Here is a 23078-nt window from a genome sequence, read left to right as displayed (position 1 = left end):
TTCTCCCCTATTGCAGGTGAAACAATGGGGGCTGTGCTCTTACTTTTTTTAATCTTTTTAATTTTTAATTGCGGGAGAAAAACACATCACGTAAAATTTACCATCTTAACCCCTGTTAAGCGAGCAGTTCAGTGGGATCACATCCATTCATATTGTTGCACAACCATCCCCAGAACTTCTCCATCTTGCAAACTGAAACGGTTACTAACTGCCCATTCCTGCCGGGCCCCGGCCGCTGGCAGCCACCACTCTACTTCCTGTCTCTGAATGTGACGACCCTGAGGACTGCACACAAGTGGAATCACATACAGGGTGGGTCTTTTTTGTGACAAGCTTGTCCCTCCTCAAGGTTCATCCACATCGCAGCACAAGACAGGACTCCTTCCTCTTTAAGGCTGAATAACTTTTCACTGCATCGTATCTATTTATCCATCGTTGGACATTTATTTGTATGCTTTTTAATTTAAGATAAATGCGGGTAACCATTGGAAAGCCACATTCTTGCTTTAGAATATGTCAGTTCTGTAGAATGTGCAGTAGTGGCCCTTTGTCAGTCACATCTATGTGAGGACTCACTGACTTTCCCTTTCTGAGTTCAATGAGGAATCATAAAAGGGCAGTTATCTTTTCATTGCCAACTTGTAAATAATCCCCTAACAAATAACACAGTCTGCATTTCCTCACCTGGGCACCCCCACACTTCCTTCTGTATCTCTTACCTATTCTGGTATTTTTTCTGTAACCTACCACCTACTGGGCTTCTAGATTCTGATATTCCTTAATCAACCAATACATATGCATTGAGAGATATTATTTCATTTTATTTCAACTATTACTTAGCACCTTCAATGTTCTGGATATGAAACTCCACTTTGGAAAGCAAAAAGAAAAACATGAATAAAAGTAAGCCTAAATAAGTTCACATTGCAGAGGAGGCAACAGACCCGCAAATTTGAACACGGTGTAACAAGTTCAGTGATAGACATATGTACATACTGCTCAGGGAGTACATCAAGGGAAAGACTGGTTCACCACAAATGAGTGAAGCAAGACTACGCAGAGAAGGTAGCATTTAAACCAGACATTGAAAAAGGTATTTGCTTGGTGACAAAATTTGCAAAGGGTGTTCCCTGCAGAGGAAACAGTGAGCCAAAGGCTGGAAAGTATTTGTTGTTTTGTTTAGGAGAAAACGAATCCTCTTACGTCAAAAGGGCAGAATGCATTAGTAAGAGTAGCGAGGGAGATTGGGGCTGGCCTGGGAAGGTGTCATGGGGCTCGCTAAGGAGTTAGGACTGTTTCTGAAGGAGCCACTGGAGGTCTTTAAGCCGGCTGAGCTGGCCAGGGGAGGGAGCAGCATGATCAAATCTGTGTTTTGTCAAGACCATGTTTTCACCAATGTAGCCATGAGCAGGACAGGGTAACATGAAGATAAACTGGAAAAACGGAAACAAGGGCAGGAGAAAAGGATGAAGGTGAGACAGGTTAGTTAGCATGTTGTTAGGCAGCCAGGAAGGTCCCTGGGGGGATAAACGAAAGCAGCCAGCACCTGAAATTCCAGATTCTGTGATAGCTCATTCACTCCAGGACAAAATGTAACAGTGCCTTGAGGCTAATAAATTATCTCATAAATCCCTTTTGGCTGGACAAATGGAGCAGATCTGATAGACAGGGATGGGTTATTTTGTTAATCCCTTCAGGATGGACAAACAGAACAAACCTAATAAATAGATGAATTCCTTTAGAAGGCTCCAGCCCCCTTCCCCAAGCAGGCAGGGGATGGTATAAAAGTAAGAGCTTTTGCCTCAGTCACTGGGCACCCCATCCAGGACCCCCTCTCATTTTGAGAGCTGCATTTCTTTGCTTTTTAATAAACTATCCTTTTACAACTCCTCTCATCCCCTTGGTCCCTGCTTCCATTCTTCAGTTTCACGAGACACGATTCTGGCACACACAGACATTTCCTACATCAAGGAGATTCCTGAATCTGAGCGATTATTTAACCAAAAGACAATGTTTCTCATCCATCAGCAGAAATGAGGGCTGAGGAGCAGGCTGAATTCAATCAGGAAAAAAAAAAATTACACTTATGTTCAATTAAGTTTTAAAACTGCTACATGGTGTGTGTGCGTGTGCGTGCGTGTGTGTGTGTGTGTGTGTGTGTGTGTGTGTGTACAATGTCATACAGGAAAATGCTAATTAGTGTCAGCTACCTTTGGGTGGGGAAATCAGGGCAATTTTTGTTTTCTTCCCTATGTCCTCCTCTATTTCCCAAATGTTCTGTCCTCAAATGCATGTCTTTGAGCGACAGGAAAACAGTATTCTTGAAAGACCATTTCGTTTCTTGTCATCTCTAGCTCTTCAATGTATGGACAGTTATCATTTGATTGTGTGGCAAGTTAGGGAGTGACAGTGTCAAGGATCCATCTAAACCCAGTTCCACTCATCCCTCACCCCAGAAATAGATGCAGGTACGTAGTAGGGAGGGGGAGGGGGATATACACACAAGAAAATGTGTGACCCGCTTGTATTCACACAGGCAGTGCATGTATTGTGAAAGGTGAGGCAGGCCGTGAGGAAGATGACAGCCGGGGAAAGGAACCCTCGCCGTGAGTTGAGCACTCAGAGAAAATGGTGGAATTTGTACTGGTTTATCTCTGAAGACTAGAAAAAGTATGGGCTAGGAGGATGCTAGTCCAAGCTGGGACAATGTGTGAGGGAACAGAAACGCACAGGAGGGTTTGGCAGAAGGTGAGGAGGTCAGGCAACTTGGAACAAAGGATTCGAGTTGGAAAGGCAGGGTTGAGATGAAGAATCCTTCAGGCACTGGGGAACCCGTGATCGTCCTGAGCACTAGTTTTGATGCAAGAAGCACTGGACCTTCGGAAGATGGGTTTGAGGGAGGTAGCAGGAGACATGGCCAAGGCGGAAATGGGGCCGAGGCGTGGCTTCCTGATTGCCACACAGATGTAAACGTCTGCTGCCAATGCTGTATTGGTTCCTGCTAAACGTGCTGCTTCTTTCTTTAAAAATCAAACAACTTTGTTGAGGTATAATGCACACACCATACAATTTACCCAGTTAAAGGACAGAGTGAATTGATTTTTAATATATTCACATGGTTGTGCAAACATCACAAGTTAAGTCCAGAACATGTTCATAAAGGAAACCTCATATCCATTAGCTGTCATTCTCCACTCTCCCCTAATCCTCTGGCCCTAAGCAAGCACTCAGCTATTTGCTTTCTCTACGGATTGGCCTATTCTGGACATTTCATACAGTTGGAGTCATATAATACTGACCTTCTTGTTTTTCTTTTTTTTATTAGTTTCAGGTGCACAAGACAAAGTAATACTTAGACGTTTATCATTTATTTATATCCCTCACACTGTGTGAATCCCCCTCCCCCATCCACTATCCCTCTGACATCGCACACAGCCATTACATTTCCACTGTCTCTGTTCCTAATGCTGTACTCTGCTTCTTGTAAGTATATACATACATATATATGCATATATATATATATATATATATATATATATATATATATATATATATATAATTATAGGTGACATTCATTATTGTTCAGCTTCAGCTTCAGGAGTACAGTGCAGTGATCAGGCATCTACATCATCCCTGAAGTGGTCACCCAAGTGGGACAAGTGTCCATCGGATACCCTACAAAATCCTTACAACATTATTGATTACATTCCCTAAATTAATTTTCAAAACCCCGTGGCCATCTTGTGGTTACTGACTGTGCTTTCTAATCCCCTCACCTCCCCCCTTATCCCCACCCCCCCTCCCATCTAGCAACCCTCAGTTTTTTCTCTATGTCTCCAAAACTGTTTCTGAGTAGTTCATTCACTTATTATTTTCTTTAGATTCCACATATAAGTGGGATCATATGGTATTTGTCTTTCTCTGTCTGAATTACTTCGCTTAACATAATGTTCTCTAGGTCCATCCATGTTGTTGCAAATGGTAAGATTTCTTTCTTCTTTATGGCTACATAATACTCCATTGTATAAATGTACCACAGTTTCTTAATCCAGTTGTCTATCGATGGACATTTCGGTTGTTTCCATGTCTTGGCTATTGTGTATAGTGCTGCAATAAACATAGGAGTGCATAAAGTTTTTTGAATTAGAGTTTTGGATTTCTCCGGATAGATACCTAGGAGTGGAATTGCTGGATCATAAGGTAGTTCCATTTCCAGATTTTTGAGATACCTCCATACTGTTTTCCATAGTGGTTGCACCAATCTGTAATCCCACCAACAGTGCACAAGCGTTCCCTTTTCTCCACATCCGCGCCAGTACTTGTTGTTTGTTGATTTATTGATGATAGTTATTTTGACTGGGGTGAGGTGGTATCTCATTGTGGTTTTTATTTGCATTTCTCTGATGGTTAGTGAGGTTGAGCATTTCTTCATATGTCTGTTTGCCATCTGTATGTCCTTTTTAGAAAAATGTCTCTTCATGTCCTCTGCCCATTTTTTAATTGGGTTGTTTGTTTTTTTGGAGTTGAGTTGAGTGAGTTTTTAATAAATTTGTGATATTAACCCCTTATCAGATATATCATTGGCAAATATCTTTTCCCATTCAGTAGGATCCCTTTTTGTTTTATTGATGGTTTCCTTTGCTGTGAAAAAGCTTTTTAGTTTGATGTAATCCCACATGTTTATTTTTTCTCTTACTTCCCTCACACAAAGGGGATATATCAGTAAAAATCTTACTCCGGGTAATGTCTGTGAAGTTTCTTCCTATATTTTCTTCTAGGAATTTTATGGTTTCAGATCTTACATTTAAGTCTTTAAGCCATTTTGAATTTATTTTTGTATATGGTGTAAGGAGGTGGTCCAGCTTCATTTTTTTGCATGTGTCTGTCCAGGTTTCCCAGCACCATTTATTGAATACACTATCTTTACCCCACCGTACATTCTTGCTTCCATTGTCGTAGATTAAATGGCCATATAGGCATGGATTTATTTCTGGACTCTCTGTTCTGTTCCATTGATCTATGTGTCTGTTTTTATGCCAGTACCATGCTGTTTTGATTACTGTAGCCTTGTAGTATAATTTGATGTCAGGTATCATGATATCTCCCACTCTGTTCTTATTTCTCAAGATTGCTGAGGCTATCCGGGGTCTTTTATGGTCCCATGTAAATTTTAGGATCATATGTTCTACTTCTGTGAAAAACGTCGTTGGTAGTTTGATAGGAATTGCGTTGAATATGTATATTGCCTTAGGCAGTATGGACATTTTAACTATATTAATTCTTCCTATCCATGAACATGATCTGTGTTTCCATCTATTTGTATCTTCTTTCATTTCTTTCTTCAGTGTCTTATAATTTTCTGAGAATACTGACCTTTTGTGTCTGGCTTGTTTCACTTAATATAATGTTTTCAAGGTTCATCCATGTTGTAGCATTTACTTCATTTCTTTTTACTGCCAAATAATATTCCACTACATGGATAGATCACATTTTGCTTATCTATTCTTCAGTTGATGGACATTTGGGTTATTTCTACTTTGAAACTGTTATAAATAATGCTGCTCTGAGCATCTACATACACGTGTTTGTGTGAATATAGGTTTTCATTTCTCATGGGTGTCTCCCTAGGAGTGGAGTTGCTGGACTGTATGGTAACTAGACACTAGACTCCCTGTTTCCAGCTTATTCCTTTGCATGTTCTCTGGTAAATCTTCGTGTGTGTGTGTGTGTGTGTGTGTGTGTGTGTGTGTGTGTGTGTTTGAAGCTGGCTTATGTCACACCCAGTATAATTCTGAATTCTACCCAACCAGTGGCATCTCTACTCTCACTTCTCTACTCAGCCTCGCTTGTGATTTTCAAAGCCAAGCAGGAAATAGCTGGTGTGTAAGAGCTTTTGCTCTGCTCAAGAAGGCAGATCTGATCACAGAGCAAGTCCAGCACATGACATGGGTGCTTAGTTATTGTTTGTACCTCTTACTTGTTCATAGTGACAAAAACCAAATCTCTCTCTCTCTCTCTCTTTCTCACCCCCCAAGTCCGGGTGAATCAGAAGCATCCTATGGAACCAGATTTCAGTCCAATCAAGAATCTTCTTCTAGAACTTTCTTCCCAGCTGACTGTTAAAAGAAACAGCCAAAATGGAGTCACTTTGCTAAGCTGCATCACCAAAACAATAACTAACCGAATTGGGGTTTCAGCCTCTCCTAGTAGTAGAATTTTAAACCAATCAGTCTGGAATTTCCTAGTCAGCACTAGCAAAGTGATCTGCCTGATAAAACCTGCCTCCCCCTAAGGGAAGGTATCCTTGCCTGAAATAATCCAGTATTTTAACATTTTATTTCAACATTCTTTCTGCCTTTAAAACCCTTCCATTTTGTACAACTCATCTAATCACTTCTAGTTGCTAGATGGGAATCTGCCAAGTTCATGAAATAAAGCCAATGAGATCTTCACATTTGCTCGGGGGATTTTGCTCTTTAGCACGACCAAGACAAGAATTCCTTAAGGAAGAACCTCAAGCTCTCAAAACTGTTAACAGTCGGAGGAAATGGCAGACCCCAATGTTTTAGAAATGTGTAAACTTAGAAATGTCAAGAGGTTTGGGGGTTTTTTTTGGGGGGCAGGACAACGGGGTTTAAGCAAAAACACCTGACAATCAAAATGAAATGGGGGAAAAAGCAACACTTTGGAAGCCCAGAGGTCAAGGTGATATCATTGGAAACAAAACAAATTAAAAACAATAAAATGTAGCCACCAGTGATACGAGCGTTAAACAATATCTTCAGATGCCAGAACAGCTTCTCCCTCCGCAGCAGCCAGTGTGAGCAAAGTCACATACAGGGCTGAAAATGCTGGTCTGGCCAAACCCTGCTGATTGGCCTGTGATCAATACCCAAAGGCATCAGTGCAGAGTGAGGCAACAGCAAACGATTGACCTGCACTGAAGACTTGACAATGGAGCGAGCAAGATTGATTCCTCAATATTGCTCTAACCATATTTCAACATCCCTGCCAGCCCTGTGGGGTTATAAATAGATTCTGCTAAGAGTAATAAGCTTACTCCCCAAATCCTATACGTATGGGAAATAAAGTGCCGGGGGAACAGGCATACTGAGACAGAAGTGTCATAAAGTTTGAGTTCGGAAAGAGATTAATGTTACAGAGCTATAGAACAAAACATTCCAGCGAACACAAGTTGATGGCCTGTCTCCCTGTTATTGGGAGCTTGTAACATACAAAGAAACATAAGAGGTAACAAGTAACTCGACGTTGTCGACGTTGGAAACAGTGAACTGCTTGCCTTAAGAAAGTAGGATTTCACTCTTGTAGAAAAGTATTGTGTAAGCTGGCTTGCAGAGGATCACAGAAGTGTTCTCTTCAATCAGAAGAGACAGGTATCTCACTGCTCTTGTTCCTGAACTCTCTAACTCTGAGTAACCAAAACAACTTCTGGAGAAATAATTCAACATGTCTCTTTTGAAATATTCTCAGAAAAGAATCTTCCTGGGAAATTATATAAGCATGCGGTTTCTGCAACTCCCTTGATTCCAGATATTGTGCTCAGCCTCCTGTCACCATGCGCCAGCTCCACTTCACCTCCCTTCTCTAAAGCTGGACACCCCCATGGGCTCTTGCTGTGCCAGGTCCTAACCCTGTACCCCCAGATTCTTCCCCTGACCTCCTGGCTGGCTGCCAGGGGGGTGACTGGGGTGATTACAGCGCACCACAGGTACCTAGAGATCCAAAGCTGTGCAATACACTGAGACCAGCCTCTGATCTCATACATGTGGCTCTCATTGCATCACTTCCATTTCCCTGCCCTCCTTCCCAGGCCTGCCCAAGACCAAAGTATCAAAAAGAGAGGAAGGAAGGGAAAAGGAAGGAATAGAGGAAGGAGGGAGGAAGAGAATTATTTTTGAAAAATAAATAAACTCCTATACTTTCTTCTAGTACTTTTATGGGGGAAAAAAATTTATATATTTGGATTTTAATTCATTTGTAATATGCTTCTGGGTGTGGTATGAAACAAAAATCCAAAATAATGTAATGGTGGAATTCCTATCCTATTCCCATCTTCAATGGGAGTCTCCTAATGTCTCATTATTATGATATTTGCAGTGGTTTCTGCCTTTATCAAAGCTTACATAATTTCCTTTAAAATAGGAATACATAGCAAATTTTACCAAGTCTCTTTTCAGCATCTGATGAGATCATTTGATTATTCTCCTTTAATTTATTAATATGGAATTGCATTATTGGATTTCCTAATGTTGAAATTTCATTATTTTCCTGGCAGTTATAGTTCTCAATTTTTCAATGTTGCAAATTTCTGATACAAAAAGAAGTGATATTTTTACCCCCTACTATTTAAGGAGATCTGAAAATGAAATCTAATTATGTTCGTTATATAGAATAAGTTTTCATTTTGTTTCTCTCTAAAAAAAAGTACTCCAGTGGGTAGTACAGCATGTGACACCAGCATGTAATTTACTTTCCTGAGATTTTTTTTCCTTTGCATACAGTTGAAGGTCATGTTTTCATGCAGCCAGCCTATTATTAAGCAGCTCCCATGTGCCAGGTTCTGTGTTTGTTGTTGCAACAGATTCAAAATGCCCAAGAACCAGTCAGTCCTCAATCCACTAAAGCAACACAAATCATCCCAGTCTCATTTTTGTAATGTATAAATTCGGAGAGCAGCCCTGTTTATGCTACCTAACTCACAGAAGGCACAAAGTCAAACCTTTTCACAGGTTATGTACATGGACTTCTCTGGAAATCATCCGTGCATACTATCACATATAGTTAGGTGACTAATACATTCTTTTTAAATAAAGTTGATACTTACGATAGTGTTAAAGAATAATGAAACGAATGGGACTATATGAAACTTAAAACCTTCTGCACAGCAAAAGAAACCATCGACAAAATAAAGAGGCAACCAACTGAATGGGAGAAGATTTTTGCAAATAGTGCCTCCGATAAGGGGCTAATATCCAGAATATACAAGGAACTCATGTAATTCAACAACAAAAAAACAAACAAACCAATTGAAAAATGGGCAGAGGACCTGAAGAGACATTTCTCCAAAGAGGACATACAAATGGTAAATAGACATATGAAAAAATGCTCAACATCACCAATCATCAGAGAAATGCAAATAAAAACCACAATGAGATATCACCTCACCCCAGTCAGAATGGCTATCATCAACAAGACAAATAGTAATAAGTGTTGGAGAGGCTGTGGAGTAAAAGGAACCCTCATACACTGTTGGTGGGAATGCAGACTGGTGCAGCCGTTATGAAAGGCAGTGTGGAGGTTCCTCAAAAAATTATGAATAGAATTACCATATGACCCAGCAATCCCTCTCCTGGGTATCTACCCAAAAAATCTGAAAACATTTATACATAAAGACACGTGTGCTCCAACGTTCACTGCAGCTTTGTTTACGGTGGCCAAGACATGGAAACAACCAAAATGTCCTTCGATAGATGAATGGATAAAGAAGTTGTGGTATATATACACAATGGAATACTATTCGGCGGTAAGAAAGGATGATATAGGACCATTTGTGACAACATGGATGGATCTTGAGAGTGTAATGCTGAACGAAATAAGTCAGACAGAAAAAGTAGAGAACCATGTGATTTCACTGATATGTGGTATATAAACCAAAAACAACAAAAGAACAAGACAAACAAATGAGAAACAGAAACTCATAGACACAGACAATAGTTTAGTGGTTACCAGAGGGTAAGGGGGGTGGAGGGTGGGAGATGAGGGTAAGAGGGATCAAATATATGGTGATGGAAGGAGAACTGACTCTGGGTGGTGAACACACAATGGGATTTATAGATGATGTGTTACAGAATTGTACACCTGAAATCTATGTAATTTTACTAACAATTGTTACCCCAATAAATTTTAAAAAAATAAAATAAAAAATAAAAAATAAATAAAAAGAATAATGAGAACTAGGAGCCCCAAGAAGCATTACACAAATCAATGTACAACAATATATGTACATAAGGTCATTTAGACCATCTTTATATTCTTACTAGTGACATATGAATTGTTTCGAAATCTCCTCAGTGACCTCTCAACCTGAACTTAGTTCTTGTTTTGATTCATCAGAATCACATCAGGTGTTTTTTTTTTCTGTCAACTTTTCAAATAACATTAACTGCTCCTTTCTGACCTGTCAATCATTGATGATTAAATTTCCTATATTTACTGAAAACACATCTTACTAATTTGTATGAATATATAATTTATGAATCAAATATAATTTGCAGGCCCATTATTTGTGAAAACTTTTGGTAACCTTTCAATAAGTATAAATCAAAAAGGAAAGATTTCCTATAAAGATCTTTTCTATAAGCTAATTGAAAATTAAATGAATGATAACATTAGAATGATATTAGAGAAGATGAGATAAAGAAATTACATTTTTTAAAAGTAATTTTATTTCCTACGTACATCACTAACTGCCTAGTATTTTAATAAGTATCTGTTAGAATGGTGGGAAGGGTAAAATGTAAGAATCCTCATTTTTAAAACTAGTAGACGCTGCTTTTTCAAAAGCGGATGTTAAAGGTAACACGTGATGCTGAGCTTTGCAACTTTTGAGAAAACAGAATTTGCTGAACAGAACTGTAAAAAAATAATTGAGAAATCATTACTATTATATCCAGGAGACTTGCAATCATTTTGAAATTTTTACTGAATATATACTTTCCAGAACTTTTTCAACTAAGGATAATTTTGCATAAAAAAAGTAAGAATAACATTTGCTTACAATGCAAAATCAAGTTTCAGCTAAAAAATGAAGCCTATTAAAAACAACGTCAGTAACAACAAAGGCAAAAATTCCAAATACTTTTTTGGCAGTTCTAATAAAAGGATGTATTTGGGTTTTGTTTTGCTTTGTTTTGTTTAATTTTTTCTAGTGTTTTCTTTCTCTAAAAAGGAAGATGATTAAAGAGACTCAGGTATCTGAATGAACTATTAGTGGGTTATAAAGAAAACATAATCAGACAACAGTAAGAAGAATAAAGATGTCTCTTTTCTATTTCTCTTTCCAAATTGTCATTTCTCCGTAATTACCTTTTCCAATTGGTAACTGAGACAGAGGAATTGGAATAGATATTTTCAAAATGTCAGATATTCTTAGTTTCCAAATAACTATCTGCTCTTAAAATAGGTGCTATTTTTTTAATTAGTTGATTTGGTTTTGAATTGGTTGATTGACTTGGTTCTTTAAAAAACTAGGAAAAAATACATTCTTTTTGAAAAAGAATTTTAATATAAACATACATGTAGTAAAATGTGAATGTCTTCTAATTCATTTTCATGCCCACTTCTCAGCCCTTACTCTGCTTTAATTTTTGTGTGGATCCTTCCAGATCCTTTTCTGCCAGATACAGTTTTTCATATGAACAGAAACGCATGCTTATTTTAAAGCTTCTTCTACCACTTTTTTTTTTTTTTTAATATGCCAAGTTCGCACAGCTGGAAAGGCCTGGGACTGAGATGTGACTGCTGGTCTCTCTGGCTTTACTACATCTTTGCTGCCAACATACAGTCGCCAAGAACAGGGCACCAACTTGGGAAGACTGGTCCGGTGGTTTTGTACAGTTATATGACACCTTGAATTTTTGCTTTAATCAAGACATTGTTGCTTAGAGACTTGTAAATATCCAACCAGGAAATAAATTTTGTACATCAACAAACTAGATCATACACGTGTATCAATTGTGAAAAATTATGAAAACTATGTTACAACATGGAGAAGAGACTGTTGTCAAATCTTAAATGGAAATAAAAACGGTCTCTTCTGGTGATTTTTAGCAGAACAAGAGAGTTTTGCACCAAATCTAAACTGATATCTTCACCTGGTTTTAATGGCAATTACCCCCTTTACAAAAAAAATATGAAGTCCTGTCTCCCTGGGCAGAGGTAAGGAAAGCCTTCTAGAAACTCTAACGTTACTAGACAATTACTGATTATTATTTTCCTACAGATAATGGGAAATTGTTATGGGTTGAACTGTGTCCTCCATAAAGCTATGTGGACACCCTAACCCCTGGTACCTATTGTGACCTTATTTGGAAATGTGGTCTTTCCAGATGTCTTCAAGTTCAGATGAGATCATTAGGATGGGCCCTAACCCAATATGACTGCCCAGGGAGACAGGACTTTATAGTGTTTTGCAAAGGTGGTGATTGCCATTAAAACCAGGTGGTGGTTTTGTAGAGGAGGTGAAGATACAGATTTAGATTTGGACACAGAGACACACAAAGAGAACATCATGTGAAGACACAGACATGGAGGGAAGACAGCGATGGGATGCAGCTACGCTACTACAAGCCAAGGAACAACTGCGGTGACCAGAAGCTGGAAGAGACCTGGAAGGAGCCTCCCCGAGAGGCTTCAGGATCACAGCCCTGCCGACGCCGGGACTCGGGACTTCCTGCCTCTAGAACTGTAAGGATACATTTTTGTTGTTTCAAGCCACCCACTTTTTGGCACTTCGTTATGGCAGTCCTAGGGAACTAATACAGCAATCGTTAAAGATTTGTTTAAGAGGTGAAAGAGGGAGACTCACAGGAGAACTAACCTGTGATGCTGTTCCAGGGTCCGTGCTAACATGCCTTACATGTTTTATTTCATTCCAACAACGATGGGAAGGAGGCATTTTACAGATGAGGGAGTTGAACCTCAGAAGCTAAGTAATAACATGCCAAACTCCCCTCAGCGGGCGAGGACTGAGGCTAAGTCTCTGCTCCCCCACGCACAGCGTTGTTCTGAGAAGACCAATTCAGCCAATTTGCAGCCACTGGTGTTAAACATCAGTTACCACTCAACCTTTACCCAGGTGAACCAGACCTTCCTGGGCTCCCTGGAAGTTACCTCAGTATCTCTCAACTGCCAAATGTTATTGCTTATAGCCCTGAAACTTCATAATTTGCCAGCTACTACCTAAACCCTGTAAGTTTTTAACCAAAACGTTAACTATAATGCTGAGACTGTGAATAAATAATCCCATCGACGTACCTATAGACCTTGACATTGACTGGGAGAAGTTCAGCAGGGTATGGCGTACTAGGGTGAATGATTCTTTCTCCAGCAAATACCAATCACAGACAATGTTCTGGGATTGATAGGATGGGTAAGTAGATAGAAAGGAACAGAAGGAGAGACTTAGCCCCATTAGAAAGCCCCTCGCTGCAGCTCCTACCTGGGTCAAGACCCCTGGTGGCTGCCCAGCAGGACTCCAGGCTTACACACACCTCTCAATCAAAGAGATGTGTTGTTAAAAGTCAGAGAAGGGGGGACACATCCTGTTTGTCAGGACCACCAATGCCTTACTAGCCCAACAGGATTCCAGGTCTACACATACCCCTACGGGAAGTGTTTACACATGCCCCGAAATCAAAGAAATACGTTGTTGAATGCCAGAGAAGGGAAGACTAGGGGAGAGAAAGAGAGATAAGAGAGGGAAGAACGGGAGACAATTCTACCCATAGGGATAAAAACCCTCACACATTGTAAGACGAGGCTGTTTCCCTCTCTTGGGTCAGCCCTCCCACGTCTCAGAGAGTACTCACTTTTACTCATAAATGTCTGGCTGTCTTATTCTGCAAAAATTCTGTCTCTTGACTGAATTCTTTCCTTCAGGAAGACAAGAACCAAGGTAAAACATCATTTCTCAGTAACAGTATCTAACTTCATTTTCAGTTTTCAAAGGTTAGATTCAACCTTCGTTCTTTCTCAAGGCCTCAGCAACTGCTAGCTGGTAAATGATAGAGCTGGTTTCCAGGATGTGAGAGCCCAGTGCACTCTTAGTTTATAAAGTCAATATGATGTGTGGCTGGGTTCTCAAGTGCACGTAGACAGTGGGCTGGATTTCGGGCCCCACTCGTCCCCTTCAGCTAGCATCCTTCTTTCTGCAGGGCACAACCTACATACACAACCTTGCACGGCAACCCCGCAGGTAAGGTTCCAGCTCCCCTGACTACATATGAGTGGTAGTGTTCACGTCACACTAATGCCCAAAACGTACAAGAGGAAACAAAACAATCTGTGAGTTCAGAACCATTCAGTATATTTGATGCTCATGATATACTAAGGAAATCATGCATATCACCCCCCGAAAAGGAACACAGAAACTGTAGGTATTACTCAACCACCACAGTTTTCCTCAAGCGGGACCACTTAGGGAGAAAAGACAGGCCTGCAGCAGCGTGGCATTGGGATTTCATTAGCGTCACCCCTCGGGCACTCATCTCATTCCACTCAGCCAGCAGTGATGGGGTGTGACACTGCGGCTGTGGTATGGGATATGTGTCTCCGGGAGGACTAATTAGCGAAGAAACGGCTCTCTGGTGCCCCATTCAGCACTGTGTTCCTGGCAACCCAGGCGGCCCCTGTGAGTGCCTCCTGCACAAAAAGGTCACGCCCTGGTGTTGCCAGTCAGATCTGGGCAAGATCTTCTGGCTGTCCCTGGTTATTTCCCTGATAATCGCTCCCCAGAGGTCGGTCTGGCTACAACCAAGAGTATTTGAGTGCAGTAATTTGCAAGATTTACGGAAACCAATTTTTCAGAAATGTGCTCTCAGTTTTCATTGGGCAAATTCCTCTTTCTCTGGTAAGTGCTGGAGCATGTGGGGAAGGTAAATGTTTTCATGGACAGCATAAAAGTAATGCTTTTCTTCTGAAGTTGATGATGTGCACTAAGGGCTTCTAATCGCATTTGTTAGGACAGCAAGTGTTCAGAGCAAATTAAAAGGGAAAGGGGAAAGCTGCAATCTTTCAAGCTGGCTATCTCCCCAGCTCAGTAATGACAACATCATTTCACAGACTCATAACACGCCCTCTGGGGCTCCCCTTCCCAGGGAGGAAACTTTTATTGAATTTCTCCCAGGTTTTAGTCTCCTTCCTGTCTCTTGTGTTCTATACAATGAACTTATTCCTCTCTAAGATTTAACACAATACATGAAAATGGCCATGGGCAGTTTTTCTATTCTCTGGGAAGAAAGATTACCGGTAGAAAAAAATCACCTAATGATAAGTCCGGGGAGGGGGGGGGAAATACAGTGCAGGTAAATATCACCCACGTGAATGTGCAGGGCGTCTGCTTACTCTGTAATAACAAAATCGCCACTGCTATTACATTTTTTTTCTTTTATGACATGAACAATAGAACAATCAAGGGGGCCTTAGAATCAGCCATCTAACCATTTGAAGTTAGAGTAACAGCAATACAATTCACTCATTTGTTCATCCACATCCATCTATCAAGCATCCACTAGGGTTTTACACGCTTATTTTTTTATATCTCCAAGTGTGACCCACCATCTCACTCTTACACATACAGTACCTGGCCTTGCTCTGCTCTCCTGTAATGCCTTCTCTTGTCCACAATGCAGCTAGTACCTGATATTGCAATTATCTGAGGATTTCTTTGTCCTCTAAGTGGACAGAGGGCTGGGGTGATGACACACCCTATTCTCTGAATACTCAGCATCTGGGCCAGGTGTTGAGGAATAAATGACAACATGGGTTCAAGAAAACAATGACACCTCACACGACAGCCAAAGGAACTATTCTCCTAAGGCCCACCCTGAGAGTCAACAGGAAAGACTGGACACTTCGGAGGAATTATCAAGTGAAAAGAACAAGCTCTGCCTTTAAAAGTGAAGTATCCGAGGGCCCTTTAAAAGCTGCTATTATGATTTTTTTTTTTTTTTAAGGGAGCTGTAGGAACCAGAAAGAACTGGGGAGATCACCTGGGCGACCCCACTCCCTTCTCTGCCCTCCTCTATGTGTAGCAAAACGGAGGTTATGAAACCTGCTTAAAATCATGCAAATTGTTGGTGACTGAGTCGTAAGTCACGGGATGGCCCCTGTCTACACGCCTTGAAAGACAAAGCTGCCCACCCGTGCAAGACAGACCCTTGGAGCGCTACATGCGTTCATACATGCAACTCTGTGCTGCAAACTACAGAAGAGTCTTATGCTGCTGTCACTCATCCTTTACCTGTGCGCGCGCACACACACGCACACACACACACACACTCACAGAGCAAATGTCATTTCTCCAGGAAAGCTTTCATGATTATTCACTCACCCCCAGGCCAGATCGAATTCCCTCTTATACACAAGCAGGGCTCCCCATACTTCTCCTTCATAGAATTTAGTACGATTTGAGGTTACATATTCGTGGAGTATGTAATTAACATCTGTGAGCTGTCTCCTCTGTTAGACTAAGAGGTCACACATGGTGTCTCTAGGGATAAGACATGTTCTAAAATCACATGCTAACCCATCTTTTCTGTACAATACCAACCTGGGAGTAGAAACAGATCAGTGTACAATAGTCATAAACTATTTCTTTGAATCTACTGCACTTGTTGGTGTGGGTCCTTCAAACTCAGTTCAAGACCCCCTTCTCCTGCAGGGTTCACACGTGAGTCCTGTGGTCCCTGCTCAGACATCTCATGCTTTCCCCCTGTGGGGTGCTGGCTCCCTGCGGCAACGTGCTGAGGCCCCAAAGGTGCCTCAAGCCCACCTGGGTGTTGTCACACCTGATGTGGGTCCCATCACAGAGGTTGCACTCAAACTGCTCTTGCACGTTTTACTCCTAGCACCTGCTGCCTAGGGCTTGCGACTGGTGTCCCTCGGGGCTGGTAAAACAAACCTCTCTCCCCCATGTTTGGGAGCAAAGGCTCAGGTCAAGCTGTGCACCCACCTGGAGGCCCCTCCGCTTTGGGACGAATTCTCTGCCAGAAGCCTCCCTGGTGGCTCACAGCAGACCCCTGGATGGCTTATGAAACAGGCCTTTCTGTTACCCCAGGCCTGTGTGCATGTAAGAGGAACAGGACTAAGTCTCAAGCTTGGACGCTTGCCCAATTCCAAGCAAGTCGCTGAATGTCGTGCCGGTGACAGGACAGGAACAGCAAGCTGAGCCTCTGTCCTGGAGTAGAGGGGAGGAGACCATCCTGCGTCCACTCATGCAGCAGCGATACAGCTCTTAAGAGCAAGGGTTTCCCGGAACAGCCCGTGCACAGGCACGGAAAATTACAGCCAAGGCTACTGCATGACTTACCAATCTTGGCAGAGTCATGAGGAAGGATTCCTGGAACAGAGGCAGGCGTGATCCGCTGATGACTCGGACATGACTGGTTTGGATCTTGGCTCTGACACTTGCCATGTGCGTGAGCTGAGGCAAGTTTCTTAGCCCCTGTGACCCACGGGGTCCTCATCGTACACCAGGACAATGTCTCTCTCTCAGGAATGTTTATGAAAATTAAACAAAACCGGGTTGGTTAATCATCCAGCACAGCGCTTGGGACATAACAGAAGCTCCCTAAATATTCATTCCTTTTCTTGTGACTTTTTTATCTGTTCTGATTTTTACAATCATTGCTTCTCCCACTAGCTTTGGTTTAAAATGTTTCCTTAAAAATGTATATTTCATCAAGTGCTAGTTAAAATTCTACTGTGCCTCTTGAGTTTATTATTGCATCATTAAATCCAAGAAATTACGCTCATTATTAATTAGCTATCTCCTGGATTCATTCCTTCTGATGTGGGGGGACACTGATTTCCCCCACTTTGAAAACAGCTTCCAGTTCAACAAGCCCATCTTAGGTGAAAGGATGGGAAACTAATATTTATTTATGACCTACTATGTGCCAATGTAACGAAAGCTTGGCAGCTAATGGCTTGGGCTTTGGAGCCAAGATGCCTAGCTTTAAATCCAGAACCCACCCCTCAGCGAGCTGTGGAAACTTGGGCAGGTGACACAAATTCTTGGTGCCTGAGTTTTTAATCCACAAAATGGTGGTGATTGTACCTACCTCACAGGATGCTGTGACAATGCAATGAGCTGATGAGAGCAATGCAGGACACAACAAGTACTCGGTAAATATTGGCTATTGTTACTTTCCTGTGTTACGCTTACCTTGATCTCACAGCAGCCTTTTGAGGGCTGTGTGTTCCTCTCCCGTGAATGAGAAACTCTGACTGGGAAACCAGAGCCCACGGCTAGCGCACAGCACCCTGCATTCCTGCCCCAGGTTTTAGAAGCCCAAAGCCCTGACCTTTCCGCTACAGCCTGACGCTTTCCAGGAGGCTGCAACTGGTTCTGGTGAAGAGGTAAAACAGCAACAAAACATTCATTATGGATGGCTATTGCATGTGTGCTAAAGCACGGTTGTCTAACTCTAGGTTAGACAAATGAGTTTAGAGCTACTTTTATTCCAGGTTCAGTGATGGCCACATTCATGGTGACTGAACCCTGCGGCCACCTGGCAGCCAAAGGCAGCCTCTCAAACCAAAAGCTACGTCGTCGTTTCAGTAACGGGAGAAAAGAGAAAAGGAACTCCTGTCCATTGTTGCCAACATGTTGCGCTAAGCATTTTCCATGTGTTATTTAATTCTTTCTGCAAGGTAGCACTATTTCCCTCATTTTCTATGAGGAAATGAAAGTTCAGACAGTTTCTGTGACTTCTCCAAAGGTCAGACAGCCAGTAAGTATCAAAGGCAGCATAACAACACAGGCAGACACCTAGCTCCAATGCCTTGGAAATAAATCACCTCTGTAAGTACCTGGCAGCTTTTTACGACATCCTCTCAGACGCCTTGCTTAAATCGTAGGTGTTTGCTATGCACCAGGTTCTGTTCTAGGCACTTACATGTAATATTTCATTTAATCCTTTCACCCCCCACAGTCTTAGGAGGAAGGTACTATTGTTACTCTAGTTCTCGAAAGAGGAAGCAGGCCTCGAGGAGTTAATGGCCTGTCTCCTGTCACACACACTGGAGGTGTAGCCAGGTGATTTCAGAGTGTATGATCTTAAACACTAGGCTAGGCTTTGCCTCATCAAAAAGAGGTTATGAACGTGGAAAGTCAACCCAGTATTCCTTCTTTAGCAGCACGCTAGGCTAGAAGGAGCACGGGACGGGAGACCATCCACCTGGGTGCTAAGCCTGACTCAAGCTGTGCATGTTGAGCCAGTTAACTGCTCTAGGACTCAGTTTCCTCATCTGTAAACTAGAGAGGTGGAACTTGGGTTTATTCCAGTGCTAGAATTTTATGATGTACAGATATCAGTATGAATGACATAAGCAAATCAATGGAGAAAATTTCATTTGGCCATAGATACTCTTCCTCATCAAAGAGGCCACTTAAGACTCGAAAGTAGTTTGTTCACATTTACCGGACCTAGGAACTTGCTTTAAAACTCATATTTTGCCATCCTAGAGAATGCAGTTAATATTTTAATTTAGAATTAACATTCCATCCATGTGAAAATGAAAGTTCAGTATATATAACGTAGATTTTTACTGTCTGGGATGGATGGATAGATAGATGATAGATAGCAGATAGACAGATAGGTAGGTAGGTAGATAGCTATGGCATTGGAGCTACGTGTCTACCTGTATTGTTATGCTGCCTTTGACACTTACTGGCTGTTTGACCTTGGGAGAAGTCACAGAACCGGTCTGAGCTTTCATTTCCTCTTCTAGAACATGAGGGAAATAGGGCCTACCTTGCCAGAAAGCATTAAATAACAAATGGAAAATGCTCAGCGCAACATATTGACACTCAAAGACAGGAATTCCTTTGCCCCTTTAGCTAATTAAAATAGGCATGCATACATACATATCATCCTTAAGTTTAAAAATTCAGAGACTCAGAGAAAACAAAAAAGGATTACAAAGGAACGATCCAAGACTGAGATGAAAGATGGGTATCTCTGGGCATCCACTTCAATTCAAAGGTATCTTCCGTAGGGGCAGGGACAGGGAAGAGATGAGGACGTCACAGTCAAGTTGCAGAATACTGCGGATCCACTTCGAGTTGTTTACTGACTTCTTCCCCACGCCCTCCTCCCAAGCTCTAGGGAATAACAGAGCGCTCTAACTTCTCGTTTTTGCCTCATGGACTCTCCCATGGGAACCCATGTTGTAATTCACTCATGTCCCTGTTGCCACTTCAAGTCACGGAAATCTGCTAAGGAAATGTTTGCACTACTTCCCATACGGGCTGACAAAGGGCAGCGCCTTGGACACATTTAGAAGAGTCATCAGAAACACTTTCTGGTGACCTCACACAGTCCCTGGGGACACAGGAAGAAAGCAGGAACAAGGCCTCCCTAACAGGTCAGGACAAATGCCAAGAAAGGGCACGCCACAGAACCGAGCAGGCAGATTCTGTCCTTTCTTTTAAAAAGTTGTTTATTAATTTTATTGGGGTGACATTGGTTAGTGAAATTATATAGGTTTCAAGTGTACATTCCTATAATACATCAGCTCTCCACTGCACTGTGTGTTCACCACCCAGAGTCAGTTCTCTCTTTTTTTCAATTGGACTTTTTATTTTGAGACAATTGCAAACATGCATGCAGTTATACGAAATAATAGAGAGATCATTTTTGGCCTTTCCCCAGTTTTCCCCAGCAGTAACATCTTGTAAAACTATACGACAAATCCCACCCGGGCTATCCGCAACGAGGCAGACACGATACAGAACAGCTCCCTCACCACAAGGATCCCCCATGGGGCCTGCAATGCTTATATCCACCTCCCTCCCTCCTTAAGCCCTGTTCTCCTTTCCTATAAGTTTGTCAGTATAGATGTTATATGAATGGAATCATACAATATATAATCTTTGAGGATTTAATTCTCTGGAGAGTCATCCAGGTGGCATGGGTATCAATAGTTCTCTCCTTGTATTGCTAAGTAGCATTCCACTGTGGATGTGGACGTATCACTGTTTATTTAAGTATTTACCTGTTGGAGGACATCTCGGTTGTTTCCAGGTTCCGGCTACTACTAACAAAGCTGCTACAAACATTCACGTACAAGTTTTTACACACAAGTCTTCATTTTCTCTGAGGTAAATGCCCAGAAGTGCAATAGCTCGTTTGCATGGCAGTTGCATGTTTAGGTTTATAAGAAAATGCCAAACTATTATCCAGAGTGGCTGTAATATTTTATACTCCCACCAACGACATATAAGAGATCCAGTTTCCCCCCACTCTTGTCAATCTTTGGTGTTGCCACAATATTTTATTTAAGCCATTCTGATAGGCATGTAATGATATCGCATTGTGAGTTTTAACTGGCATTTCCCTAATAGCTAATGCTGTTAGGTATCTTTTCATGTGCTTATTTGCCATCTTTGTATCTTCTTTGGTGAAATGTCCCTTGATATCTTTTGCACATGTTCTAATTGGGTTCTTTGCTCTTTTTTACCATTGAATTTTGAGAGTTCTTTACGTATTCTAGATACTAGTCCTTTGCTGGATATATAGTTTGCAAATATTTTCTCCTACTCTGAGCTTGTCTTTTCATCTTCTTAACAGAGTCTTTTAAAGACTTTAATTTTAAAGTTTTAATTTTGATGAAGTCCAATCTATCCATTTTCCCTCTCCAGGAATGGGCTTTTAGTGTCAAGTCTAAGAACACTGCCTAGCCCTAGATCCTGAAGGTTTTCTCCTACTTTTCCCTTAAAATGTTATAATTTTATATTTTACATTTAAGTCTGATCTATTTTGATTTGATTTTTATATAAGGTGAACGTCTTAGGTCAAAGTTCATTATTTTGCTTATGGATATCCAGTTCCTCTACCACCATCTGTTGAAAAGGCTACCTTTCCTCCACTGAATGCGTTTACATCTTTGTCAAAAATTAGTTAGGCATATTTACCTGGGTCTTGTTTCTGTTCTCTATCCTGTTCCATTAATCAATTTTCTGGCTTTCATCCAGAACCATAGTCTTGATTACTATAGCTATATAATAAGTCTTGAAATTGCGTAGACTGATTCCTCTCTCTTTATTCTTTTCCAAAAATGCTTTAGCTGTTCTAGTTCCTTTGCCTTTTCTCATAAATTTTGGAATAATCTTGTCTATATCCATAAAAAAAAATCCTCCTGTTATTTTTACAGGAGTTACACTAAACCTATATATGAATTTGGGGAGAACTGTCATCTTTGCTATGCTAAGTCTTCCAATCCAGGACCCATGATGCCTTCCGTTTATTTAGGTCTGCTTTGATTCCTTTCATCAGCTTTGTGTAGTTTTCAGCATATAAATGCTATGCGTGTTTTGTTAGATTTACACCTAATTATTTCCTTTTTTTAACTGTATTTTACTGTATTTTAAATTTCAGTGTCTATATGTTCCTGGCTGGCATACAGAAATTCATTGATTTTTTTTTGCAACGATTATGATATGTTCTCTTTAAATGGGTATGAGGACTCTTCCAATCATGTCACCTAGAGATCATTTCACCCACTGCTCTGGCTGCCAGTCTCTTTTCTCTCTCTTCAACAATGGTGAGGTGGATACCCTTTCCATAGGGAAGAGAAATCCATGATTTGGTGCCTTTGTCAATCACAACAAGTTGGAAAGCCACGTGGCAAAGCTGCTGCCATTGGCATCTTTCACATGAACCACGGTGTCTCTCTCTGTTGGTGATCACACCAATTCTTCCCAGGTTGGCACCTCCAGTCACCATGCACAGGTTACCAGCGTGAAACTTGAGGAAATCAGTTATTTTGCTGGTCTCCAAGTCAATCTGAATGGTGTTGTTCACCTTGATGAGCGGACCGGGGTAGCGCATGCTGCGAGCATCGTGGGTCACCAGATGAGAGATTTCTTTCGTGCCCACAAAGATCTTTCTCACTTTGCACAACTTGTACTTGGCCTCCTCAGGTGTAATACGATGAACAGTAAAGCAACCGTGGTGTCGTAAATCAGACAGAAACGCTCTCCAGTCTTGTTGATACTGATGACATCCATCAAACCAACCAGCAGGGGAGGTTACATCAGTTCGGACCGAGCCATTAATCTTAATAAACCGCCATGTGCAGACCTTTCTTTCATCTCCTGTTAGGGCATACTTCAATCTGTTCCTTAGGTAGATGATAAGAGGGAGACATTCCCTCAGCTTGTGGGGACCAGTAGATGGATGAGGAGTAAACACACTGGTCAGTTTACCCAGCATCCAATGCTTTGGAGCCACTACCTGCTTCAGATGCTTCTTGGGACCCCGAGCCATGGC

At 41.4% G+C, this 23078-nt stretch overlaps 1 pseudogene; it reads right to left on the bottom strand.

The window, feature by feature from the left end:
* Window positions 1–20264: 20264 nt before the first annotated feature.
* On the bottom strand, window positions 20265–23078 carry LOC109446900 (small ribosomal subunit protein eS4, X isoform-like; annotated as a pseudogene).

This window comes from Rhinolophus sinicus, chromosome 15 (genome assembly GCF_057876585.1).
Source record: "Rhinolophus sinicus isolate RSI-liver-muscle chromosome 15, RSI-T2T, whole genome shotgun sequence".
In the NCBI taxonomy this organism is placed as follows: Eukaryota; Metazoa; Chordata; class Mammalia; order Chiroptera; family Rhinolophidae; genus Rhinolophus; species Rhinolophus sinicus.
The sequence above is the reverse complement of the archived record's forward strand: the minus strand, read 5'-3'. Positions and strand labels throughout refer to the sequence as shown.